This window comes from Nicotiana tabacum, chromosome 3 (genome assembly GCF_000715075.1).
Source record: "Nicotiana tabacum cultivar K326 chromosome 3, ASM71507v2, whole genome shotgun sequence".
NCBI lineage: Eukaryota > Viridiplantae > Streptophyta > Magnoliopsida > Solanales > Solanaceae > Nicotiana > Nicotiana tabacum.
In genome coordinates, this window is record NC_134082.1 from 163,923,341 (window position 1) to 163,941,518 (window position 18,178).

An 18,178-nucleotide genomic window follows, 5' to 3' on the forward strand; every position below is an offset into this window, starting at 1 on the left:
CAGCAACAGAAAAAAATCCCAAACTCAGCAGCAGTAGTAAGCTCAAAAATGACCAATGAAACCAGCTTTGGACCCAACTTTAAACCAGTAGAAATAACCACTGATACCCATCGATCAAAAAAGAACAGCCAAAATTTGAACCAAACTTTTGAAAACCAACCAAGCTCAAACTATTTTAGTCCTCGATTGTTCAGATATCATTTCAGAAGTGAGAGCCTCAAGAATTACAGAAAAACTTTCAATGGAACAGTAGTTTTTGTTTTTTCCATTTGTTATGATTTCTCCGGTCTCTCTAAGGTGTAACAACTATAGGGGCATCAAATTACTAAGTCATACCATGAAAGTTTGGGAGAGAGTGGTAGAAAGGAGAGTGCGAAGGACGGTGTCTATTTCAGACAACCAGTTCGGGTTCATGCCGGGACGATCTACCACAGAAGCTATCCACCTTATTAGGAGGATGGTGGAACAGTACAGAGATAAGAAGAAGGATCTCCACATGGTGTTTATTGATCTGGAGAAAGCGTACGATAAGGTTCCTAGGAAGGTCTTATGGAGCTGCTTAGAGGATAAAGGGGTCCCGAGTAACTATATTAGGGTGATTAAAGACATGTATGATGGAGCTAAGACTCGGGTTAGGACAGTAGGAGGCGACTCTGAACACTTTCCAGTTATTACGGGATTGCACCAAGGGTCTGCGCTCAGCCCATTCCTATTTGCCATAGTGATGGATGCACTGACTCATCATATTCAAGGGGAGGTTCCATGGTGCATGCTATTTGCTGATGACATTATTCTAATTGACGAGACAAGAGGCGGCGTCAACGAGAGGCTAGAGATTTGGAGACATGCTCTTGAGTCTAAAGGTTTCAAGTTGAGTAGGACGAAGACGGTATACCTCGAGTGCAAATTTGGAGTTGAGCCGACGGAAGCGGGAGTTGAAGTGAGGCTTGACTCTCAAGTCATTCCCAAGAAAGATAGTTTCAAGTACCTTGGATCGGTTATTCAGGGGATCGGGGAGATTGACGAGGATGTCACACACCGTATAGGGGTGGGGTGGATGAAGTGGAGGTTAGCGTCGGGAGTTTTGTGTGACAAGAAAGTGTCACCGTTACTAAAAGGTAAGTTTTATAGAGCAGTAGTTAGGCCTGCCATGTTGTATGGAACTGAATGTTGGCCGGTAAAAAACTTACACACCCAGAAGATGAAAGTAGCAGAGATGAGGATGTTAAGGTGGATGTGCGGGCATACAAGGATGGATAAGATTAGGAATGCAGATATTCGAGAGAAGGTGGGTGTGGCCCCCATGGAGGACAAGATGCGGGAAGTAAGACTCAGATGGTTTGGGCACATTCAGAGGAGGAGCACTGATGCACCGGTGAGGAGGTGTGAGCGACTGGCTGTAGTGGGCACGCGGAGAGGTAGAGGGAGACCTAAGAAGTATTGGGGAGAGGTGATCAGACAGGACATGACACGACTTAGGATTACGGAGGACATGGCCCTTGATAGGGAATTATGGAGGTCGAGCATTAAGGTTGTAGGTTAGGGGAGAGGGTGAATATTTCTACAGCACAACTGAGAGAGACTATCTAGTTAGGAGTTAGACTAGGAATGTTAGTGGTCGTCTATTGATGCAGGGCTTTACCTTCTAGTTGTACTATACCAGCCATCTAATTCGTAGTTCGTATTTCGTATCTTGTATTTCATATTTCGTATCCCCTATATATTGTTGTTATTTTATTACGCATTTTTATGGTACTAATATATTATCTCCTATTGCTTTTTTTGAGCCGAGGGTCTCCTGGAAACAGCCTCTCTACCCTTCGGGGTAGGGGTAAGGTCTGCGTACATATTACCCTCCCCAGACCCCACTTGTGGGATTATACTGGGTCGTTGTTGTTGTACCCTCATAGGGCATCTTTTAAAACTGATTTTTGAACAACTATCCATTTCCTTCAGATATTTTCAATTTACAGCCTGTTTTCCCTAACCATTTTGGGCAGCTATCCAATTAGGAAGCTTCCCATCAGTTATTAAAGATTCTTCAAGTTGAAACAATCTCCAAAATCACCTCCTAAAATTCCTCATTATTCACTTACCCCCCTTAAATTATAAATGCTCACAATCACAATAACAGTAAACAAACGGGCTGACACTTTCAAACAAATTGAAATTCAAAACAACTATTGAAATTATGAGAAAACTAGCTTGAATATCCTTCACCCATAAACGTGAATTCAGAAAATGTTCTTGAAACAAGAATTAATGCGAACGATGAACTATACTTGACTAATCTTAATGCTTCAGTTCCAAAATTAATTCACAAATGTGAAATGAAACCTAGCGGAAAGAAGAAAATCTCATGAATTGAAACCAAATTAAACTCAAACCTTACGAAGCTGATTGTCATTGACAATTACGCGAACAAGCTAACTAACGGTCTTACAACCAGAATATAATGAAATTAAGCAAGAAACAAAAATTCTGAAGGACGAAAACTGGAAAAAGAAACAACCAAGCAAACAAACAGAAGAGATCAAAAGGTAACCAATTGACGCAAAGGAAATTCTCCCAAACCTGCTTTGGGAAGAACTGCATGAACTCGAACAACTTTGGAGAAGAAAGTGAACCTTTGACGGTCATTAATCAGTTGTCCTTAACAAAAGACAAATTATTAATGACAGTTTTGGGTTCACTTGACCTTGCTAAGCCAGAAAGGAACCCAGGGAGAGACTTGGCGATCCGACCCTCTGCGCTACCACTGACGGACCATTTTGAAATGAAACAAACACGTATTTGAGGCAGGAAGGAGATGAGGGGTTGCATGGTGTGATTTTGGGTGGATTTGGGAATTTTTAGGGTTTCAGGCGCTAACCTCAGATCTGAGATTCGAGGCGATGGAGTGGGATTTGAGAGGAACTATTTGGAGATTTGGGATGGGGAGGTGGAAGGGAGTTCATGACGTTAATTCGGTGGCGATTGGACGTCGGCGCCGGACGGTGGGGAATTCTGGGGCGGCTACTAGGTTTTGGGGACAAGTTTCTGAAGTTGGGGGTGTTGGGACGATGAACCGAGGGATGGGTGTGAGTTCGGACATATATATACTCCCCAGGCTTTAGTTCCGAGCCGTTCGATCAAGTGGAGATCAACGGCTCAGATCGACACTGATCGAAACGACGTCGTTTCGTTTGAGGGGGAATCCGAACCGGGTTAGGCGGGTGCTGGAATTATACAGATCTGGGGGCAATTGGGCTGAAGGAGATTTAATGGCCCAAATCCAAATTTCCCTTTGTTTTTGAATCTTTTTTTTCTTTTCCAATTTCCAAATTTCTTTTCTTTTCAAAATTAGAAATAAAACCTAAATAAATTATAAAAACTAATATTATCCTATCAAATTGAACTAATTAAACTCCAAAAATAATTACCATAACTAATTACACACCACATTAAAGAAAACTAATAAAATTCGAGAAATTAAAATTAAAGTGCAAAAATGAACTATTTTTGTGATTTTTCCATTTTATAAAACACTAAATTACTAATTATTTCAAACATGCAAAAAATTAAATCCAAATGCAAATGCAACATATTTTGTGTTTTTCATTAATTAACAAACGAAATGCACAGACAAAAAATGCAAATAATTAACAGCGAATGCCACAAAATCCACAAAATTGCAAATAATGAAACGAAATTACTTTGTTTGGAATTTATGGGAGTATTTCATGTAGGGCCAAAATCACGTGCTCATAGCAGGCTTGCTATAATTTTCAGTATGGGATTATGTGAAAGATTTCAGGCAAAATCCCAAGGAATCTCATATGAAGGATGTCAAAAAGATACTAAGATATCTCAAGGGGACCCATGACCTCTATCTATGGTATCCCAGAGGATATAACTTTGATCTAGTTGGTTATGCTGGTGCTGACTATGCAGGTTTTCATGTTGATAGGAAAAATACTTCAGGAGCAGCTCATTTTCTAGGTTCTTGTCCGGTGTCTTGGGGAACCAAGAAGCAAAACTCAGTGGCCTTATCTATAGCTGAGCAGAATATGTGGAAGCAACATCATGATATGCTCAGTTGCTATGGATAAGACAACAGTTAAGGAACTGTGGTATATTTGTTAATTGTGTTCCCATTTTTTGTGATAACATTAGTACCATAAACATTGCTAATTATCCATGTCAGCACAAGAGAACCAAGCACATTGACATTAGACATCACTTTCTCATAGACAATGTTGAAAAGGGGAATATCTCAACTAACTTTTGTAAAACTGATAATCAAATTGCTGATATTTTTACTAACGCTCTAAGTAGGGATCACTTTAAAAGGAATAGACTCTGATCAACTCTTCTAACTAAGTTGAATCCCAGTGATTGGATAGAAAAGTCATAATTAGATGTAGATAATTAAGTACAATGTACTTGATTCAGCTTTGTGCTTGTATTAAGCTCACACACTTTCTTGAAAAATATGGCTGATAACTGTGTTGCATGATACTAATATGAAGTGCTGAAGCTTTATTGTAGAAACAAATAAGGAGTTGGTTCTTTGATCAGGTAAATGCCATGCTGTCTTAAGTCACTAGGACTTTATATCATAAATTTTTTGCTATACTCAGACTTCTAATTCTGTTGGAATCACTTCCATTCGTTTTCTAGTCAAAGAGTAAGGGGGAATCCCAGTGCAATTAGAGTTCAATTACTCCTGAAATCCTAACAGTCAAAGTAACTGTTATAAGAGTCTCGTTACAACACAAATTTGGTCACCTCTCTCTTCCAGTTAAATTAGGAGTAACTGTAACGACCCGGCTGGTCGTTTCATGAGTTACCACTTTGTTTCCCCCATTATTGCTTCTTTATGTGTTGTTTAGTTGTATTTCATCGTATCATGTTGGTTGGTTTGGGTTTAGAGTGATCTTGTAGAGGAATGAGACACTTAGTCTCTTTTTGAGTAAGCTTAAGTTGAAAAAGTCAACCGGATGTTGACTTATGGGTAGAAGGTCTCGGATAGCTTCGTTAGGTGATTTGGGACTTAGGAGCATGATCGGAATACATTTTGAAGGTCTGTGGTAGATTTAGGCTTGAATTGGCAAAATTGAAATTTTGGCTTTTTCCAGTCGACAGTGGAGAATTTGATATCGGGGTCGGATTGGAATTACGGAAATTGGAGTAGGTCCGTTGTATCATTTTTCACCTGTATGCAAAATTTCATGTCATTTGGAAGAGATTTGATAGGTTTCAGCATCGTTTGCGGAATTCAGAAGTTTTAGAGTCCTTAGGTTTGAATCCGAGGGTGATTTGATGTTTTGATATTGTTTTGAGTGTTCCGAAGGTTAGAACAAGTTTGAATGATATTATGGGATATGTTTACTTGTTTGGTTGATGTCCCGAGGGCCTCGAGTGTGTTTTAGATGCCCAACGGGATATTTTTGGACTTGAAGAGTTAGCAATTTTACTGGAATTCTGTTGAAGATGTTTTGCTCCTCGCAATCGCGTAGAGGAGTTCGCAATCGCGTAGGCTTAATTGGGGATGAGGTAGAGTTTTTCTACGTGATCGTAGAGATGAGGTCGCGATAGCGTATGTGTGAGATGTTGTGCTTCGCGAACGCGTGACCAGGGTCGTGTTCGCGTAGAAGGAGGTGAGCTGGTGTTAAGTGGAGGTGGTTGCTCTATGCAACCCGCGTGAAGCAGGTCGTGATCACGTAGGTCTGGGTGACTGAGGTTCGTGAACGCGTGGAGGTTTACGCGATCACGTAAAGTAAGTTTAGGGGCAGTCCATTTTGGTGCTTCGCGATTACGATGCAAATTTCGCGATCGCGATGAAGGAAGCACCTGGGCAGAAAGTATAAAAAGCCATCTTTGCGATTTTCAACTCATTTCTCACCATTTTTGGACGGCTTTGAAGCTTTTTGAGAGAAATTGAAGAGGGATTCGAGGGATAACACTTAGAGGTAAGGTTTTTGAACTCAATACTCAATTCTATGGTGGTTTCTAACTGATTAGACATGAAATTAGTGGAATTTAAGTGTTAAAATTGGAGAATTAAGGCTTGAAATTGGAGAGTTTAAATAGGGGATTTGAGGGGCCATTTGAGGTCCAATTTTAATGTTCTTGGTATGTATGGACTCATGGATGATAAGGATTTTAGTGATGTAATTTTTACCGGAGGGCCCGAGGGTCGGGTTTGACCTATTTCGGAATTTTTGATGTAATTTGATTATTTTTGCGTGGACTTTGTTCCCTTAGCATATATTTATGTTAGTATTCTGATTTTGGATAGATTCGGGACAATTTAAGGCCGAGTCGAGTGGCAAAGGCATCGCGTAGAAGATTTTCATATGTTTCGAGGTAAGTAAAGATTGTTAATCTGGACCTGAGGGTATGAAACCCCAGAATTTTGTACTATTTTAGTAAATGAGGTGACACCCATGCTAGGTAATAAGCGTGTGGGCGTGCACCCGTTGGGATTGTGACTTGGTCCATCCCGTGACAATTATAGAATTGTCTATTTTGATAAACTCTATGTGATATCTAAGTGTTTTAGAAAGGCCAAACCCATAAGCGACCCTTTTAAGTTGGCCCCGCTTTTTATTTTTGCACCCGAACATAGACCTGTTCTATTTTGAAACTCGAACCCCTTATCCCATGTGCCATTTAAACACAAAACACTAACCCGTGCTTATGACTCAGGCGCGTGTTCATAACAGTTGCCAATGTGTAAAGCTAACCAATTATTGACTGCCACTTGGAGTTATTATCCACGTAATTCCCTCCCAATTAATCACAACCCGTGCCCGTTAAAAAAACCCTAACCCAATAAAAAACCCACACTCGATAAAAAATAACCCACACCCAATTTTAGTAAAAATAAACCTTTAATTTTTTACCTAATTCTCTATTGTCACTGTTCTTCTCTCTCCCATTAACCAAAACCACAAGCCCTAGGATTCTTATAGGAGATGAAACCATGAATTCTTTGTGTTGCTCGTTTTGATTGAAGGCTGGATAATCAAAATTTTAGTCTTGGTCGTTTTGAAACTTCATCACGTTCTTATAGTGGATCGATTCTTACAGTGTATCGGTTCTTACTGTGTTGGTCCTTCACGTTAGTGCTTTAAAATACTGGTAAGTGTCGATTTATCTACTTTAATATTACTTTTGTTGTAGTTTATTTTGAGTGTTTCTGTTATAATGATGTTTTTGAAATTTTCAGATGAAAATTTAGGGTTTTCATTTTCTGTTTTCAAATCTTATGACTTTTGTCGTTCTTTTCGTTTTAACCTTTTCATTGTAGGTAAAATCGAAGACATGTCAGAATTTATTCTTTTTCGTTTTTACCACGGTGGTGTTTTTGTCGAAGCTCCTGTCGCCAAATACCTTGGTGAAAGTGAGGTAAAAGAGTTTTATATAAATAAGGACCACTTATCCTTGTTTGAGCTTGAGTATTATACTAGAAGTATGTGGTATATTTTTGTTAGGGGCTTTTATGTATTTAACCCTAGGTCAGAAAAGTTTGTACTAATTGAAAATGATGAATAATTGTATAATATTGGTTGTCACTATAAAGAGGGGGTATTAGACTTATTTGTTTGTCATCTTGTTGATGACCCTCATGTGGAGGTGGTCCCAATTGCTCTTATTTGTGGGTCACAAGTGGTTGAAAATGAGTCTAGGGCAACTTTAGATGGTGATTTAGCTGGTATAAATGCAGAAAACTATGTTGAACCTTTTGTGGAGACTGATTATAAATACAACTACAGAAAACACTCAAGCTAAAAATGGTGAGACTGATTTAGATGCTACTGGTTAAAATACAAATATGAATTTATCAGATTTGTACTCTAGTGATAGTGATTTAGATGATATACCTGAGCAATATGACAGTTAGTTAGATGAGGAGTTAATAGAAATAAGGAAATAAAGAAGGAGGAAGATTTTGGAGAAATAAAAGGTGAAATAAAATCTAAAGAAGAAGAAGAAGAAACCTACTCTAATTGAGGAGATTGAGCTAGGGAAGCTGGAGTAGACATAGGTTTTGATGATATTGAAAGGCCAAGTAAGAGAGACAAGTATGCTGGATTATTGAGGGGATGAGGATTACTATGGTAGTAGTGACATAGGAAGTGATGATAGTGAAGATGAGCTAGATATGCTAGCTGAACCTGGTGTTGACTTACCAGCTAGAAGGAGTAGTAAGAAGCTCAGGTATGATTTAGACTGTTGGTTGGCAATTTTTGAACATTGTATGGTCTTTCAAGGTGTTCTTGAGTTTAGGAAGGCTTTTCAATCTTATGTTGTTGAAAACAAAGTTCAGCTCATACTTAAGCCTAATGAGAAACATAGAGTTAGAGCTAAGTGCAAAAGTAAGGGTTTGTGCAAATGGGAGCTAAATGCAACCACCGACAGAGATTCTGGGGATTTTATGGTAAAAAAGTATCATCCATGGCATAAGTGTACCACAAAAACAAAAATAAGTTGTGCACTTCTAAGTATATTGCTCATAAATTTAAGGATATAATTATATCACAGCCAAACATCAAATTATGGGAGATTCAGGAATGGGTTAAGAAGAAGTTTGGTTTGTATATTGGAAGGACTATAGCATACAGGACTAAGTCTATTGTAATGCAGGAGTTCATGGTTGACTGGAAACTAGAATTTTCCAAGTTAGCTAACTATGCTGACATAATTAGGAGGACAAATACAGTGAGTTCTTGCTGGATTAGAACTGATAGTGACACTACACCAGGGAAGCACTTATTTGTCTACTTTTATGTATGTTTTGATGCTCTTAAAAGGGGATGGTTAGAAGGGTGCAGGAGGATCATTGGTCTTGATGGATGCTTCTTGAAGGGGTTATGTAAAGGTGAATTGTTAGTAGCTATTGGAAAAAATGAGAACAATCAAATGTTTCCAATAGCATGGGCAGCTGTCGACCAAGAGACAAAACATTCCTGGACTTGGTTTATGCAATATTTGGTTGTTGACATGGAGCTAGGAGATGGAACAAACTTAATAGTAATGTCAGATAGTCAAAAGGTATATTTTGTTGATTACTTAACAGTAATTTTGTTTACTTATTTTGTATTTATATATCAAACTAAAACAATATCTTGTATTCTTTGTTGCAGGGATTGATCCCAGCAATTGAGGAACAGAATGTGTGCCAGGCATATATAGTCCAACTAAGCTAAAAATGGAAAGAAGGATGCAATTCTGGAGATGTTCCAAGTCATCATTTGTTGTACAGTTTAAAGATGAGCTTGCAAGGTTGTCAATGCTAGGGAGAAACATATGTGAGGATGCTTTAGATTACAACAAAGAGGTATGGGTAAGGGCTTATTTCAGTGATGTGTCTAAGTGTGATGTTGTTGAAACAAATATGTGTGAAACATTTAATTTCTAGATAGTAGGACCTAGGCATAAGTCAATTATATGTATGTTAGAAGAAATAATGTGTAAAATCATGACTAGGCATGTAGATATGAGGAGATTTGCTAAGACATGGATAACAGATATATCCCCAATAGCAAGAATGATATTAGAAGAAAATAAAGATACCTCTAGGAGTTGTAAAGTAATTTAGAATGGGCATGATGGATTTGAGATTAGTGATGGTGATATAAAGCATGTTGTTGATCTACGATGGAAGACTTGCCATAGAACCTGGATGTTAAGAGGAATTCCTTGTCCTCATGCTGTCTGCGCATTATTTCACATAGAAAAAAATCTAGATGAGTTGCTTGTGCATTGGTACAGGAAGGCCACCTTCATGAAAGCTTACCAATATTCTATACAACCTATGCCTAATATGAAGATGTGGCTAGAATTAGAAAATCCTTCAATTGAGCTACCTGAACCAAAACCGATGCTAGGGAGACCTAAAAAGTAAGAAAAAAGTTTGGCAAGTTATCAAAGAAAGGAGTGAAGATGACTTAGCTCAAAATGTCACCAGTTGTAAATCTACTTGCAAATCTGAGGTAAGACAAATTTATTTTGGGTCCTTCTTAGCATTCTCTAATGCACACTAACTATTGTATATTATTTTAGCCTTCAATGAGAGATACAACTCAAGCAAGTAATACAACTCAAAGGAGTCAGTCAACTACTACAACAATAACCATGCCTAGCATTTCATCTTCAATTTGTGAAGACACATCTGCTGTAAGAAGAAGTGGTCAAAGTCAGTCTACCACAAGAGGAAGAGACAGAGGTCTAGGCCTAGGAAGGGGATATTTTAGATCTGTTGCCGCTGCTATTGAAGGAAGGGGTACTGGCAATGTAAGCTCAAACTTCATCAGGCAGCAAGGTATAAAAGGCCTAGCAAACATGTTTTGGCATTTATCAAGACACAATGACTGGAAGAAGCATATTGAATGTAAGTTGGTGCACCTTTCAAAAAGAGGCTTATACCTCTGTTTCTTTCTTTTATAATCAATTGCTACTTTTATTATTTTGCAGCCTGGTGCACCTTCTGAAAGAGTTATAGCATGTAGTACATTTATAAATGCATCTGCAACAAACATTGATATTGGATTTAAGCCTAATTTCCTAAAATGGAAAGGAAAAAAGCAGTTACAACATCCCAACTTCAAAGGATGAGTGCAACTAGAAATTGAAGGACTTCAAGTCAACCAATGGAGTGCAACCAGGAATCCTAGCTTTAGAAGTCTTTGTTAATGTCGTAGGACTAGTTACGTCAAGGTTGTTGAATCTTTTGTTTAATGTTTTTTGGTATTGGATATGTAACACAACAGCCCCTTGTTTAAGGTTGGAATTCTATTTCTTGGTATTGGATATGTTTTTTGGTATTGGATATGTATTGGAATTTTGTTCTGTTTCTGTTCTATTTAAGCAGTTTAAGCAGATTTGTTGGAATCCGTTCTATTCTGTTTCTATTCTATTTAAGCACTTTTAATGGAATATTAGTACAATGTTTAAATTTAATTAGAATTATGTTGTGCAGATTCTATTGTGTATTTCTGCAATTTTGTTGTGCAAATTCAGTTAGAATTCTGTTGTGCAAATTCTATTATGTATTTCTGCAATTCTATATTTTGCAAAACACCAAATTTAGTATATATACAAAGTAACAAAGGAACATATTCTATTGGAACAAAGAAACATATTCTGTTGGAACAAAATCAGTACATATTCTATTGGCTTGCTACTCAAATTTATGCAGTACATGTATAAAGGAATACCAAAACATTCACACTACCACAATCCACTTCTTAAAATATTCCCATAATCAGTACATAAAATCCAACCAAAAACTAACAATCACACTACCATTTTCAACAAAATGAAGGAACACCCAAACAATTCCATGCGATAAACACAACTACAAACACAAAAATCCACTTCTTTCTTGCCTGAGCCAATTTTGCATCATTTTCTTTGACCTTTTTCAGTAAACCATTAATAGTCCTCTTCGCTTGATCGGGAAAGTATTCTTCATACCATCTAAAGTACTCGCAAGCACCTCAATCCTTCAAACCAAGATAAAACATATTTGTTTAACAAATTAAAATCAAGAGTTTATCAGATTTAAGTGCAAATAGATGGCCGACTTACTTTGTCAAATTTACAACCATAAAACTGTCGACCTGGATTTTTAGGAGACCATGAAATTCTCAATTTCGGATTAAAATCACAAAATATAGATATTCAATCCTTTATGAGAACTTCTGGTCCTTCCGATATAGCTACAATAGCTATGGTGTTCAAGCTCAAAATCACAAATGAAGAAGAAGTACGGAAGAAATTACAGAAGAAGAAGGAGGTTTACTTTTCTATTAATCTCAACTTAAGCTGTAGAAAATTATAGAAAGAAGAAGCTTTTAGAATATTCATGGAGATAGATCTATGGATAGTTAGGGCTTTTTTACATCTGATAATAGAGAAAGGGAAGGAAGAAATGGGTTATAAATGGGGTTCCAATAGTAATAATTAATTGCGCTGGCAAGGAGTCTTTTCAGTCTCACGCGCGACTTGGGTGACGAACTTCACTCAATGTGACAGGTCAATGTTTTGTGTTTAAATGGCACGCGGGATAAGGGGTTCGAGTGTCAAAATGGAATAGGTCTAAGTTGGGGTGCCAAAATGAAAAACGGGGCCAACTTAAAGGGTCCGCTCATGGGTTTGGCCTTTTAGAAATGAACTTGTAAATTTGGGCTGAATGCCATGTTTGGGGCCTTGTGCCGAACTATTTTGGACCCTCAGGGGTATTTTACAACTTTCCTCACACCGTTTTGATTCGAAAGCCTATCCTCAATCATGATTTTTACCTGTTCACTTTTGATTTAGTTTCATTACTCTATTTTAAATATTTGAAAGTTATCTGGGCTGAGTTTCCCTAATTTATTTCACTGAAATGCCCGAATGGCTGTGAGGTTGATGACTGAGAGGGGCTAAGGGCCGGATGGTGAGGATTATATATATATGGATCGGGCTGCACGCCGCAGCGATATAGCACTTGGGCTGTATGAGCACCTCCGGAGTCTGCACACCCCTAGTGAGCGCAGTCGATTATATATTACGGATCGGACTGTACGCCACAGTGGTTATTATTATGAGATATCTATTAAGTGGGAGTACTGAGTGTGAGTACTGATTGACAAGAGTTGAGTCACGAGTGACTGAGAGGCTTGTTTGAGGGGCTATACTCATGAGTGATACCTTGCTCGAGGGGCTTGTTTATGAAATCACTGTTTTCACTCTCCTTTATATTGAGCCTCTATTTAAAAATGGGTTGAAATGTTTTACATAACTTTCATCGAAACTGAAGTTTTTACGAATTGTTTGGAACTTGAACTACAGATTTGACTTTGATATTTCCATTGAAATTTTATGTTAGATTATGTATATGATTTCAATGCTCGTCACTACACTCAGACTTTATTTACTTTGGTTACTTACTGAGTTAACGTACTCACATTACTCCCTGCACCTTCTATGCATATCCAGGTACCAGAGCATCAGAGTGAGAGCTTTCAGCAGCTTTTGAGTATTTCCGGAAATAGCAAGGTAGTTGCATGGCATTCGCAGCCTTGCCTTTCTCCTTCCTATCCTTAGTGTTACTATTTCAGTCTATTCTTCTTGTATTGAGTATATAGTACTGGATAGTATCTTAGTGGATCATGACTAGTGATACCATGATCAGGTGGTGTGGAAGTATTTACATACCTATTTTCTTTCGTGTATTTTGTTAAATAAAATGCAAGACTTATGTTCATAACTGATTTGGAAATGAATTTACAAAACACCTTTATGTCATTTGGGTTGATTCGGGGTCGTAATAAGCGCCATCACGACTGGGGCGATTTGGGATCGTGACAAGTTGGTATTAGAGCCTAGGTTACATAGGTCTCACGGGTCATAAGCCGAGTTAGTAGAGTCTCACGGATCGGTACGGAGACGTCTGTACTTATCCTCGGGAGGCTGCAGAACCTTTAGGAAAACTTCACATTCTTGAAATTCTTGTCATGTGAATCTGTTAATTCTAGTAATAAACTTCTGTTATTCTATTCTCTCATAGATTGTGAGGACACGTGCTACTAGTCAGGACGGACGACCACCAGTTGGGGCCACTAGGGGTCGAGGTCGAGGTCGTGAAAGGGGCCGAGATCGCGGTCGAGGCCATGGCAGTGGCAGAGGTGTAGCCCGTACAATAGATGGGGCAGTACCTGTAGATCCACCAACCACCACAGTTCTTGACTATATTTCAGTATGGGATGCTCGAGCGGGGCCAGCTCAGGCACCCACTTTGCCTATTGTTATTCCAGGTCTTCAGGAAAATTTGGCTCAGATCTTGACCGTATGCACTAGTCTTTTCCAGGCGGTCATAGTTTCTACTATAGCAGCCACTTCTTAAGCAGGGGGAGGCACTCAGACTCCCGCCGTCTGCACACTCGAGCAGGTTTTTCAGGGATTGCAGACACCGGAGGCACCACCAGCCCAGCTGGTTGCACCTACTTAGGATTTTGTAGTACCACTTAGGCCTGAGGACAAGAAGCATTGATTGGAGAGGTTTGGTAGACTTCAGCCTCCGACTTTCAGTGGTGCAGAAGGCGAGGATGCCCAGGGTTTCTTGGACAAATGTGAGAGGGTTCTTCGTACAGCAGGTATTCTGGAGACCAGCAGGGTAGCATTTACTACTTTTCAGTTTTCTAGAGCTGCCTTTACTTGATGGGAGGCTTATGAGAGGTGTAGGCCCGTTAGTGCAGCGCCTCTTACCTGGCAGTAGTTCTCTATTCTCTTTTTGGAGAAGTATGTGCCACAGTCTTGCTGGGAAGAGCTGTGCAGGCAGTTCGAGCAGTTGCGTTAGGGTGATATGACTATGACATAGTATGAGATGAGGTTCTTGGAGTTAGCTCGTCACGCTTTTTGGTTGGTTCCTACAGATAGAGAGAGGATCAGGAGGTTTTTTGATGGCCTCACGTATCAGCTTTGGATTCTCATGACCAAAGAGAGAGTGTCAAGTGCTACTTTTGAAGAGGTGGTTTATATTGCTCGAGAGATTGAGTCAGTTCGTTACCAGGAGCGAGATGAGAGGGAGGCCAAGAGACCCCGGGGATCTGGTACTTTCAGTGGTGCTCCTTTGAGAGGTCAGTTTCAGCACGGTAGGGGCCGCCCATTCAAGCATGCTCAGTCAGCCTACCTAGTTAATTGTGGTGTATCATCGGGCCATGGTTCTCATAGTTGTCATCAAGACTATTCGTCACTTAGTGCCTTTTCAGCCCAGAGTTCATCCCGTACTATATCAGTTTAAGGCTCTTCCATGCCAGGTCGTACTACTGGTCATCCCGGTGCTAGGGGTTCCTTTAATTCCCCGTTCCCTGCACTTGGGAGTTGTTATGAGTGTGGAGAGTTTGGAAATATAAGGAGGCAGTATCCTCGTCTTCTTGAGGGTCCATCCCAGTAGAGGTGCCAGACCTCGACTTCAGCACCAGTTACTTTACCACCCCACCCAGCCATCTAAGGGTGGAGGACAGTCAGTTAGGGGTCGCCCCAGAGGGGGAGGTCGATCAGGTGGTGGTCAGGCCTATTTATATGCACTCCCAACTAGACCCGATGTTATTGCTTCAGATGTTGTGATTACAAATATTGTCTCAATTTGCCATAGAGATACCTTTGTGTTAATTGATCCTGGTTCCACTTTTTCATATGTGTCATCATATTTTGCTCGTTATTTGGACACGCCCCGTGAGTCTCTTATTTCACCTGTTTGTGTATCTACTTTGGTGGGTAATACTGTTGTTGTGGACCTCGTATATCGATCATGTGTGGTGACTATTGGGGGTTTGGAGACCCGAGTAGACCTTCTGTTGCTTTGTATGATGGATTTTGATGTGATATTAGGCATGGACTAGTTATCTCCATATCGTGCTATTTTGGACTATCATGCTAAGACAGTGACGTTGGCTATGCCGGGTGATCCACGGATTGAGTTGCGAGGTTCAACCGATTTTGTCCCCAATAGGGTGATCTCATTTTTGAAGGCCCAGCGGATAGCTGGGAAAGGTTGTTTTTCTTACTTGGCTTTTGTAATGGATGTCAGTGCAAAGACTCCTATCATTGATTCAGTCCCGATAGTGAGGGACTTTCCGGATATGTTTCTTGCAGACCTGTCGTACATGCCGCAGGACAGGGATATTGACTTTTGTATTGATTTGGTACCGAGCACTTAGCCTATTTCTATTCCACCATATCGTCTGGCACCGGCTGAGTTGAAGTAGTTGAAGGAGCAGCTTCAGGAACTCCTAGATAAGTGGTTTATTCGGCCTAGTATGTCGCCTTGGGGTACACCTGTTCTATTTGTGAAGAAGAAGGATGGCACTATGAGGATGTGCATTGATTACAGGCATCTGAACAAAGTCACTATCAAGAATAAGTATCATTTACCTCGTATTGATGATTTATTTGATCAGCTTCAGGGAGCGAGAATGTTCTCCAAGATTGATCTCCGTTCAGGGCATCACCAGTTGAAGATTAGGGATTTAGACATTCTTAAGATAGCTTTCAGGACCCGATATGGTCATTCCTTTTGATGTCATTTGGGCTGACCAATGCCCCAGCAGCGTTCATGCATTTGATGAACATCATGTTTCGGCCTTATCTTGACTCGTTTGTCATAGTATTCATTGATGATTTTCTGGTATACTCACGTAGTCAGGAGGATCACGCAAAGCATTTGAGAGTTGTATTGTAGCGGTTGAGGGAGGAGAAGCTTTATGTAAAGTTCTCCAAGTGTGAATTTTGGCTCAGTTCAGTGGCTTTCTTGGGGCACGTGGTATCCATCGAGGGTATTCAGGTTGATCCAAAGAAGATAGAGGCAGTTCAGAGTTGGCCCAAACCGTCTTTAGCCACAGAGATTCGCAGTTTTCTTGGTTTGGTGGGTTATTACCATCAGTTCGTTCAGGGATTTTCATCTATTGCATCACCCTTGACCAAATTGACTCCGAAGGGTTCTCCATTCAGGTGATCGGATGTGTGTGAGTTGAGCTTTTAGAAGCTTAAGATTGCCTTGACCATAGCTCTAGTGGTAGTTTTGCCATCAGCTTCAGGTTCATATACAGTATATTGTGATGCTTCGAGAGTTGGTATTAGGTGTGTGTTTATGCAGGAGGGTAGAGTGATTGCTTATGCTTCTCGTCAGTTGAAGCCCCATGAGAAGAATTATCTTGTTCATGATCTAGAGTTGGTTGTCATTATTCACGCATTGAAGATTTGGAGGTATTATCTATATGGTGTGTCTTGTAAGGTGTTTACTGATCATCGTAGCCTCCAGCACTTGTTCAAGCATAAGGATCTCAATTTGAGGCATCGGAGATGGTTGGAGCTGCTAAAAGATTATGATATCTCTATCTTGTACCATCCGAGGAAGGCCAATGTAGTGGTCGATGCTTTGAGTAGGAAGGCGGTGAGTATGGGCAGTTGGGGAGAGACCTCTTGCAGTTGATGTTCAGGCCTTGGCCAATCGGTTTGTGAGGTTGGATATTCAGAGCCCAGTCGGGTCTTAGACTGTGTGGTTTCTCGATCTTCCTTGTTTGATTGCATTAGAGAGCACCAGTATGATGATCCTCACTTGCTTGTCCTTAAGGACAGAGTTCAGCATGACGATGCCAAAGATGTGACAATTGGTGATGACGGAGTATTGAGGATGCAGGGTCGGATATGTGTGCCTAATGTAGATGGGCTTCGAGAGTTGATTCTGGAGGAGGCCCATAGCTTGCAGTATTCCATCCATCCGGGTGCCGCGAAGATGTATCAGGATTTGATACCGCATTATTGGTGGAAGAGAATGAAGAAGGATATTGTGGGATTTGTAGCTCGGTGTCTCAACTGTCAGCAGGTGAAGTATGAGCATCAGAGAATGGTGGCTTGCTTTAGCAGTTAGATATTCCAGACTAGAAGTGGGAGCGGATCACCATGAATTTTGTAGTTGGGCTCCCACGGACTTTGAAGAAGTTCGATGCTATTTGGGTGATTGTGGATTGGCTGACCAAGTCTGCACACTTCATTCCTATGTATACTACCTATTATTCAGAGCAGTTAGTAGAGATTTATATCCGAGAGATTGTTCACTTGCATGGAATCCTAGTTTCCATCATTTAAGATAGAGGTACTCAGTTCACTTTGCAGTTTTGGAGGGTCGTGCAGCGAGAGTTGGGTACTCAAGTTGAGTTGAGCAAAGCTTTTCACCCTCAGATGGACAGGCAGTCCGAGCGCACTATTCAGATATTGGAGGACATGTTGCGTGCTTGTGTCATTGATTTTGGGGGTTCATGGGATCAATTTCTACCACTCGTGGAGTTTGCATACAACAACAGTTATCAGTCGAGTAGTCTGATGGCTCCATATGAGGCTTTATATGGGAGGGGGTGTAGATCTCCACTTAGATGGTTTGAGCCGGGCGAGGCTAGGATTTTGGGTAAAGACTTGGTGCAAGATGCTTTGGACAAGGTAAAAGTGATTCAGGAGCGGCTTCATACAACGCAGTCGAGACAAAAGAGTTATGTTGACAGGAAGGTCCGTGATATGTCTTACATGGTTGAGGAGAAGGTTCTACTGAAGGTATCACCCATGAAAAGTGTTATGAGATTTGGGAAGAAGGATAAATTGAGTCCTCAGTTCATTGTACCTTTTGAGGTACTTCGGAGGATTTGGAAGG